At 44.1% G+C, this 8,925-nt stretch overlaps 2 long non-coding RNA genes across 2 annotated transcripts; one reads left to right on the top strand and one right to left on the bottom strand.

Moving 5' to 3' along the window:
• Nucleotides 1-533: 533 nt before the first annotated feature.
• LOC147022903 (uncharacterized) lies at nt 534-2,799 on the bottom strand. The gene is made up of 3 exons (XR_015059955.1): nt 1,287-2,799; nt 981-1,038; nt 534-691 (listed from the first exon to the last, which is right to left on the bottom strand). It is a non-coding gene; the product is annotated as an uncharacterized LOC147022903 (long non-coding RNA).
• A 62-nt stretch (nt 2,800-2,861) lies between these two features.
• LOC147022902 (uncharacterized) lies at nt 2,862-8,903 on the top strand. The gene is made up of 3 exons (XR_015059954.1): nt 2,862-4,476; nt 5,312-5,527; nt 7,620-8,903. It is a non-coding gene; the product is annotated as an uncharacterized LOC147022902 (long non-coding RNA).
• The last annotated feature ends 22 nt before the right edge of the window (nt 8,904-8,925 follow it).

The following is an 8,925-nucleotide window of genomic DNA, read 5'->3' as shown; positions in this document are numbered from 1 at the left end:
ACCCATCCACACAAGCTCCACTCATCCACCCATCCCCCCATCTCTCCACCCATCCATTTATCCACATAAGCCTCATCCACATTCACCCCTCCCACACAAGCTCCACCCACATAAACCCCTGCCCATATAAACCCTGCCCACATAAACCCCTCCCACATAAGCCCTGCCTACACAAGCTCCGCACAAAAACGCCACACACATAAACCCCTCGCACACAAGCTCCACCCACATAAACCCCCGCCCACACAAGCCCCACCCACACAAGCCCCACCCACACACACCCCGCCCACACAAGCCCCTCCCACACACACAAGCCCCCACCGAAGCCCCGCCCACACAAGCCCCGCCCACACAAGCCCCACCCCCTCATCCCCCTGTGCGCCCCCACCTTTGACCCACCACCTCCCTCATCCCACCCCCCACCCTTCCCCACACACACACATGGGGAGGGGAGGGGTGGGATGAGGGGTGATGGGTCATTGGGGGAGTGCACCTACCCCCCTCCCCCCCCCCCCCCCCCCCTTTACATCTCTTTTATTCTTTTCTTGTAATTCAGAATCAAGTAATTGTAAACAAAACAAATATAATTTATTAATATTGAAAATATTAAATATTCATTTGCGAGAATGTACAATCTTTCCCAGCAATCTTCTTCAGATGCCTTGTGATTTCGAAACTCAGACACCATATTCTGTTTTGAAACAAAAAGTGGATAATAATTAGGTTCTATAAAGATAATTACATGGTAATATGAATAAGCCTCGTTGACCACTGAATTAACACACCAGGAGCCTGTCATCCTTTCAAGGTCAATAAAATGAATTCCAGTGTACTGACAAAACCACGTCCAAACTAATGATGCAACCAACATAAGGCGACATTCTAAAGAGAGAGTGATATTAATAATAATTCAGAAATATTTACCTCCAGAAAATCATGTGTTGTACGAGTGATATTAATAATAATTCAGAAATATTTACCTCCAGAAAATCATGTGTTGTACAAGATTGCTTCAACAGCTGATGTTGTGCGATAGTGCTGAAAAAAAAAAAAAAATAAGTCAAGGGTATAGATGAAGAGACAGACAGGGAAAGCAACACACACACACACACACGCACACACACACACATACACACACACATAGACACACACACACGTGCCTCACCATTGGTTTAATTCATTCGAGATCAGAGACCAGTCATTATAAATCATTGGCCTCTTCAATAAGAGCAGAGAGAGGTAGGTAGAAAGACAGACAGAGAGAGAGGCACACACACGTGTCTCACCATTGGTTTAATTCCTTCGAGATGAGAGGACGTGATAAGACTTCATGCCACTCATTGAAAATGTCTTTCAATTCTCTTCTAAAATCATTGATCTCTTCAATAAGAGTATTAATTTCATGAACCACGTCGTGATATGTGAACTCAATTTCTTCCAATGCCCTGTCAGGGAAAAAATATATATATATATCAGAATTATCATGATTTAATTAATAATCATTTGCTTCATCGTTCAAAGAGAAAAGCATACACAAACTTACCAACTCTGTAGTGGGCTGTTGGCTTCATCGGAAGAAATATCGTCCATGCCTCAGTTGTAAAAATGAAATCCCGTCTGGCAGAAACTTTGTCTGGCGAACCGCTTATAAAGCAACGATGAGGAAATTGCTTAATCATTGGGTGTGGGCACAGGAAATGACAAGCTTCTCTTAATGATCTCATCTGGCCACCGCCCGAGTTGCAAATCGTTTTTGGACATAAACCACGCCATAAAAGTTTTGATTCAAATGTTTTCAGTTCGTGTTCTGAGATAAAATATAAACACGAGACCTTGTCTCACAGAATAGTTCCTATTTTTTCACAGCATGACAGTCCAAAACCACTTCCTCATTCACACAGCACGGCCGTGTCAAAAAAAAAACACTTCCTCATTTTCACGGCATGAACTGAAAACATTTGAAACAAAACTTTTTTTCTGGCATGGTTTATGTACAAAAATGATTTGCAACTCGGGCGGTGGCCAGATGAGATCATTAAGAAAAGTTTATCATTTCGTAATGGCACAAAAGGGGTATCTTAAAAAATATAAAGATTCAAATGTTTTGTTTTTCAATATTTTAGATGGGGATTATTGTGCAAAGAAAATTAAACTATTGAAGGAATTTGAGAATGAACAAATGTTTATAGGTTCAATGAGTGAGCTAAACAATATGCATTGGTTATTTGATAAAGAGTGTCCCGGGGCTTAGGCGTTTCAGATATTTCTTTCGAATCACCTTTAACAAATCTTTATCTTGTTGTATGGGCTATTTGAATAGAGAGCCCCTAGGTTAAAAGGGGAAATAAAAAAATGACCGTTTTTACAGCCATTTTTCCCTGCTGTGCAGGGGTTTGGCTTTTTCTTGAGGCAATGTTTTATGGCCGGATGCCCTTCCTGACACCAACCCTGGTCGCCTCTTACGACACACAGGGATATGGTACACCTATTCTAACCGGGGCATACACCGGGGCCAGTACACTGGCACTCATTTCGCCGACCTCGGAAGGATGGCAGGCTGAGTCAACCCCCTGGTGTTAATTCAGCAGCCAACGGGATTTGAACTCAGGACCCTGGGATCCCAAGCCGCCACCCTAACAACTAAGCCAACACCAGGCTCCAGGTTAAAAGGGGAGACAAATAAATATACCTTGGGCTAAAAAGGGGATTTATTTTTCAGGGGAAAAAAAAAGAAAAATTTCATGGCTGAAAATCCCCCATTCATTTACATGGGGAAAAGTGAGCCAGAACCAGTATTCTTTCCCTACTCATGTTTTACGCCGGATGCCCTTCCTGACGCAACCCTGGTCGCCTCTTACGACACAGGGATATGGTACACCTATTCCAACCGGGGGCATACACCGGGCCCAGTACACCGGTACTCACTTCGCCGACCTCGGAAGGACGACAGGCTGAGTCAACCTCCTGGTGTGTATTAATTCAAGTGGCCAACGGGGCTTGAACTCAGGACCTTTTGGATCCCAAGCTGCTACCCTAACCACTATGCCAACACCAGGCTATTATATTCTTCTATATCTTCCATACTATTTCCTCGCTGGCAATGAAGGCACTGCTGATGTGATTGCCTGTCAGGACAATGTCGTCTTCATTGAGAAATGTCCAGAGGCTCAGAGGATGCATTTTTACCCCGCACACGTGAATCGAAAAGCGGGAAAAGCAATTGGTTCACTTTCTCTGTCTGTCTGTTTGTTTAAAAACGTTAGTTTATGAACAAGGAACAAAGAGTAGGCTTTCCAAATTTGCAGACAACTCAAAGCTTGGAGGTGAGGTGGATAGCAGAGGGGGTGGTGATCAGATACAAGAAAGTATTGATACTTGCATAGATTGGGCAAAAGATTGACAGATATAATTTAACACGAGTAAGTGTAAGGTGTTGGGGATGGGAAAGAACAATGAAAATAGAGATTACAGGATGTAAGGGGTAATTTTGGAGTGGGTCACACAGGAGAAGGATCTGGGAGTGGTAATGGATATGGGAGGTAAGGAGGAAGCACAGTGCCAGGCAGCTATAGGTGAAGAAAATAGACTTTTTGGTTGTCTTCGGAGGGAGGAGAGGAGGAGATTGGGACCATACTCTGTGCAGAGCGTTGGTCTCCTTGGTTATTGGGCACAATCCTGGACGGGTCGCCACTCCGACACAGTACACCAGCATGCTGGCACAAATTTTGCCGACCTCAGAAGGATGACAGGCCGAGTTAACCCCACCTGGTATTAATTCAACAGCTGAGCGGGATTTGAACTCAGGACCCAAGGATCCAAAGCCCACCACCATAACCATTAAGCCAACCCCAGGCATATTCGGAGGGAATCATTTATAAATCTAAAGAGGTGGTGTTAACACTGTACAGGAATTTAGTGAGGGCCACATTTAGAATATTGTGGGCAGTTATGGTCACCACAATTCAGGAAGGACATAGATGCCATAGAGAGGGTTCAGCACAGGGCTAATAGATCGATTCCGGGCCAAGCTAGACTAAGCTATGAGGAGCAGCTGAATAAGACAGGGCTTTATACACTAGAAAGGAGGCGGTTACGAGGAGATATGATGGAGGTGTTTAAGATCATGAAAGGTGGAGATAAAATAAGTGCAGCTGAATTATTCAGCAGAGTAGACACTGATAGGACCAGGGGCCATAACTTGAGAGTAAAGAAGAGGTGGTGGTGATGGTCGTATGGCAGCTTCGCTGCCGGGGTAGCTATCATTTCTTGAAGCGTGACTGTGTCGCTGATGCAGTGCCCCTCTACCAGTACACACACTGGAACTGGTACTCATTTTGCTGACCTCGGAAGGATGACACACTGAGTCAACCCCCTGGAGAATTAATTCAGCGGGCAACGAGGCTTGAACTCAGGACCCTCGGATTCCAAGCCGCCACCCTAACCACTGAGCCAACACCAGGCTCGTCGAAAGAAGAGGTGAGTTAAGATGGTAGCAAGGCAGGGGACTTTCACTCAGAGAGTAGTTAATGTATGGAATGGTCTCCCTGGAAAGGTAGTGGCAGCAGAAAAAGTAGATAAGTTTAAATTATAATTAGATAGGTACCTGGAAGTGATGGAGATAGAGGGGTATGGGGATGTTGATAAGACTGTTACGGCTGTGGAAATTCGCAATACACCATAAAGGGTCCTTAGGTCAGTTATGACGATAAGTAATTGTGTAGTTAGATTTCCCCACCATTGTTTAGAGGGATTTTCCGTGTTCACAGGGCTGCGATCCTTTGAGTTCGCCGTTTTTCTTTTCTCCAACATTATTTTGGACCAATCATCCCCCAACAACCAAATCGCCACGACCAACATCATTCCCAAACAAATACAACTCAAACACTACCACCTTCCACTCTTTACCTCCACAACTTCACCCCGCAAACATCGCTTCACCGCCATTCTCAAACGACGCCTGCCAGCAACCAAATCGCCACCACCAACACCCTTCCCAAACCACCGCAGCAAACTCCCACCACCTCTGCCTTTCTACCACACGTCGTATCATGGGTTGTGAATGGGTTCCTTTTGCCTCGAAAAGCGGATCAGGAATGATTCACGCCCCCTTTTCATCCATCCAATGACTGAGCAACAGGTGGTGTAGCCCCGCCTCCGAACCCGCTGTGTTCCAGAAATTTGCATATACGCCCCTCCCGCGGCCTATATAAGTGTGAGCACAATGCAGCTCGCGGCAGAAAAGTGGGAGCAGTGGAGTGGCAGCAGCAGTGTCGGCAGAAAAGTGTGTCGGTCGCGGCAGTCAAGTCTGCAGTGTGTCGGTGTTGGCAGTCTGGAGAATCGGGAGACGGGGCAGTCAAGTCGAGTGCAGTGTCGGCGGGGCAGTCAAGTTGGGAGACGGAGCTCAAAGCCGACGGGAAAGGCAGACGGGGAGCACCGGAGAGAGCTCACCGACCATGCCAGGGGCATGAAGCCAGGCGCAGCTACGCTGACATCGCGGCTTGCCCACCATCGTGTCACAAGGGCGCGGGTAAGACCCTTCGGTCTTGTGGACCTGGCCGCTCATCCAGGTTCCACGCGCATTAGGCCCACGGGCCCAGTCTGATTCCCTTGTCTATGAGGGGGTCTTTTCTTGCTTTTTCTTTGAATGCGTGTTGTGGCGCCGAGTCCCGTAAGTAAAACCGTATAAGTGACTGTACATAATTGCTTATAGACGGTCGTAGCACCTTTTGCTTTGCTTTTGTTCTGTATACGTGCATGTTAGTGTTTTGCATTCCTGACTGCATATGTGCTTGTATAATAAATGTGTCCGTGTGCAATAAATGTGCTTGTCGAACTGTTCCCCGTTTCGTTGCGTCCTTTCCCTTGTTTGAAAGTTCCATCTTGCATCACGGAAGGAATTGGTAGGAGGGGTGTAAGCACCCGGTAAATAATCACGTCCGTCGGGGCCGGCGATAACACCGCTCGGTTATCACTGAAGCACGGAACAGACCGCTTAAGCGGTTCGTGTCCTTGGCCGGCCAGCGGCGAGGTACGATCGCCTGGTTAACTACCCACGCAGGTTCTTAGGAAGGTCGAGTTTGGCGAACAACCCTATCCTGCGCGGGTGGCTGATTGGCACGATTGTGGTGTGGTCGAAAGACCCACCCGTGACTAGCTCCTGGCGGTAGTTCCAAGGAGGGTCACGACTGAATTGTCCATTCCGGTGGGCGACGCGGTCGCGATTGGAGTTATGTGGCCGATCGCACGCCGGGCGGACCGAAATTCATAACAATACTTTTAGGGAGTTGAGCATTGATGGGTGATTGTGTGCATGTGTACAGAGTGCTATTGGTGGGGGTCTTGTCAAGGGGGGTTGTGTGGTTGATGTGTGTGTTTTAACCAAGCCCATGCCCCCTCCCCTGAGAGGAAGAAAAATATATATACACTGTATATATACAAAAACTATAAAAAAAAAATAATAATAATAATATTTATTTCATTAATTAAAAACTTTTTTTTGCATTTTCTTCCTTGGATCTTGTGTAGATAAATTAGTATGGTGTTCGCGTCGATATGATGGGCTGAATGGCCTCACCCGTCTTAGATTTCCTTGTAACTTAATTTAAATTGAATGTTACATTTTGAACAAGAATCAGAAAATGAATTGTAAAAGAAACCTGTAGTTTATCAGTACTTTGGCTCTGAATTTGTCTTAATCATGCATGCGCAGAGAGAAGTGAGATACTTTTTTTAGTCTGTCTACCTGTCTGGCAATCAATAAAAATTGAAAATCATTCCAAACGGGTATCTTACTGTTTTTAAGGACGTCATTTTGGACAAAAACAACAGGCACAAATAACTAATGTAATGTGTTAAACAAGGTGGTGTAAAAGATGCTGCACCAACGGTGGTAAACTTACAAAAGAAATATTTCTAAATCTTTAAAATCTTTATTTAATTTCAACTGAATTTTACACTTGCACACTGCAGAACACAAATCGCCTTGTTGGCACTTTGAAAACCCTTCTGTTTAGCAGTACTTGGATAAAATATTACGGCATTTTACATCATCTCGAACAATTAAATTTGCCCTGAGCAGACCCTACCCATGTCCATATTTCTCAAGACTGTGTGGGATAATGCATTTTTTCAACTCTGGTTTTTCAGTAAGCTCTTTCCTAGGATCTCTTTACTCTTTCTGCGGACGTCCGCATATTTCTTCCATCATGAGGGATCATTTAAAGATCATAGACAATGGATACTTACACAACAATGCAATCAACCAAAGAAAGAAGAGCATTTTCACACACCTGTGGAATCGCAAGCAGTCTTATTGGTTGTTTGCCAGCTGGATGATTGGTGCTGCACCTCACAGGATCGAATCGGAATCACTGCCGCTTGATCGGTCACATACTGGGTCACTATCTGGGGTTCTGCAGGAGTTCGGGTGTCACGAATCGCAGACAATCCCCGATCCCAAGAGGCCATGTTGCAGATGCCCACAGTTTTGGTTAATATAGCACTTTGATGATTTGATCCGTTCACATTCGGGTAAGAGGCATGATTGGCATTGAACGCGAATAGAGGAATGAACACAGCTAACACAACCCCAACAGCCACCTGAACCTTTCGTCCTACAGCTTTATACAGTAAGAAGCCGACCCCCACCTTCTGAAGAAAACAGAGCAACAGTGGGAGGGACAATAACCATCAACAAATGTGTCGTTGCAAAGGTAAGACTTAAAACATCAGAACGGATAAACCCCTGAGAGCAGTTAAAGGGATGTGCAGAGGGTTCTGCTTTTCAGAGGTTGAATTCTTGATGTTCTGTGGAAATGTTTTGATTACAGGTTCGTTGGTAAATGGCTCCTTGGAATCACTTCATTTGATAAGTGTCTCAAATGGAATATTGGTGGCCCATGGGGATTGAACAAACTTCCCAAAGGGCATTTGATTCATGTTTTTATATTTTAAATTTTTTTTTTTTAAAGATTTTCTTCCACCTTTCCCATCAGTTGATAATTTTTTGATTTGATTTGATTTGATGTCCAGTACTCTTTAAAGAGCGTTGACGCTGCCGAAGCAGTTTCTTGACAAATTGTTGGGGTAGAAACTGGGTGGTCTGCTATGGCCTTCCCAGCGTTGTTTGTGTTTGTCCATGCTAGATCCTTTTAAATGCTAAATCGTCAAGCAAGGAAGCAGTGCGTGCCATTTTAAAGGTATTTGGTACGACTCAGCTGGGATTTCATACCACTGACCTCCCAGACTCAGAGCAGATGCTACAACTAACCATTACACGACCGTGTCTGGTAACAGTTGATAATATCACAAGAGAAAAAAAAACATTTTAAGAAAAATACAAAAACATAGAGGGATTATATCTAAAAAAAAAAAACAACCTAACAAGGTAGGAATGACACCACATTACGTACGATGCCACAATGCCACACCACAATCCTCTTATGGATTACCATCATGACATCTTTTGACATTTTACTTTTGTTGTGGGATTGTGATGGATGAAGAAGAAGAAAAAGAAGAATAACAATGAATAATGACACCACATTACGGTGTTTGTGATGGAACAATGTCAAAAGATATCGTGATGCTAAACCAGAAGAGGATTGTTGTGTTGTATTGTGACATCGTAATGTGGTGTCATTCTTCATTGTTCTTCTTCTTCATTCTTCTTGTTCATCCATCACAATCCCACAACAAAAGTAAAATGTCAAAAGATGTCGTGATGATAATCCATAAGAGGATTGTGGTGTCATATTGTAGCATCGAAATGTGGTGTCATTCCGACCTTGTTTGGTTTTAAAAAAATTTTTTAATCCCTCTATGTTTTTATATTTTTCTTTAAAATGTTTTTTTTTTCTTGTTTCTGAACTGTTTTTGTAAGTAACAAAATGCTTCATGTTTTACATATGTTGTTATTTTAGTATG

The sequence above is a fragment of the Eptatretus burgeri genome, chromosome 7, assembly GCF_056783735.1.
Source record: "Eptatretus burgeri isolate ZD-2024b chromosome 7, Ebu_testis_v1, whole genome shotgun sequence".
Classification (NCBI taxonomy): domain Eukaryota; kingdom Metazoa; phylum Chordata; class Myxini; order Myxiniformes; family Myxinidae; genus Eptatretus; species Eptatretus burgeri.
Note: the sequence above shows the minus strand (reverse complement) of the source record. Positions and strands in the feature narration are given on the sequence as shown.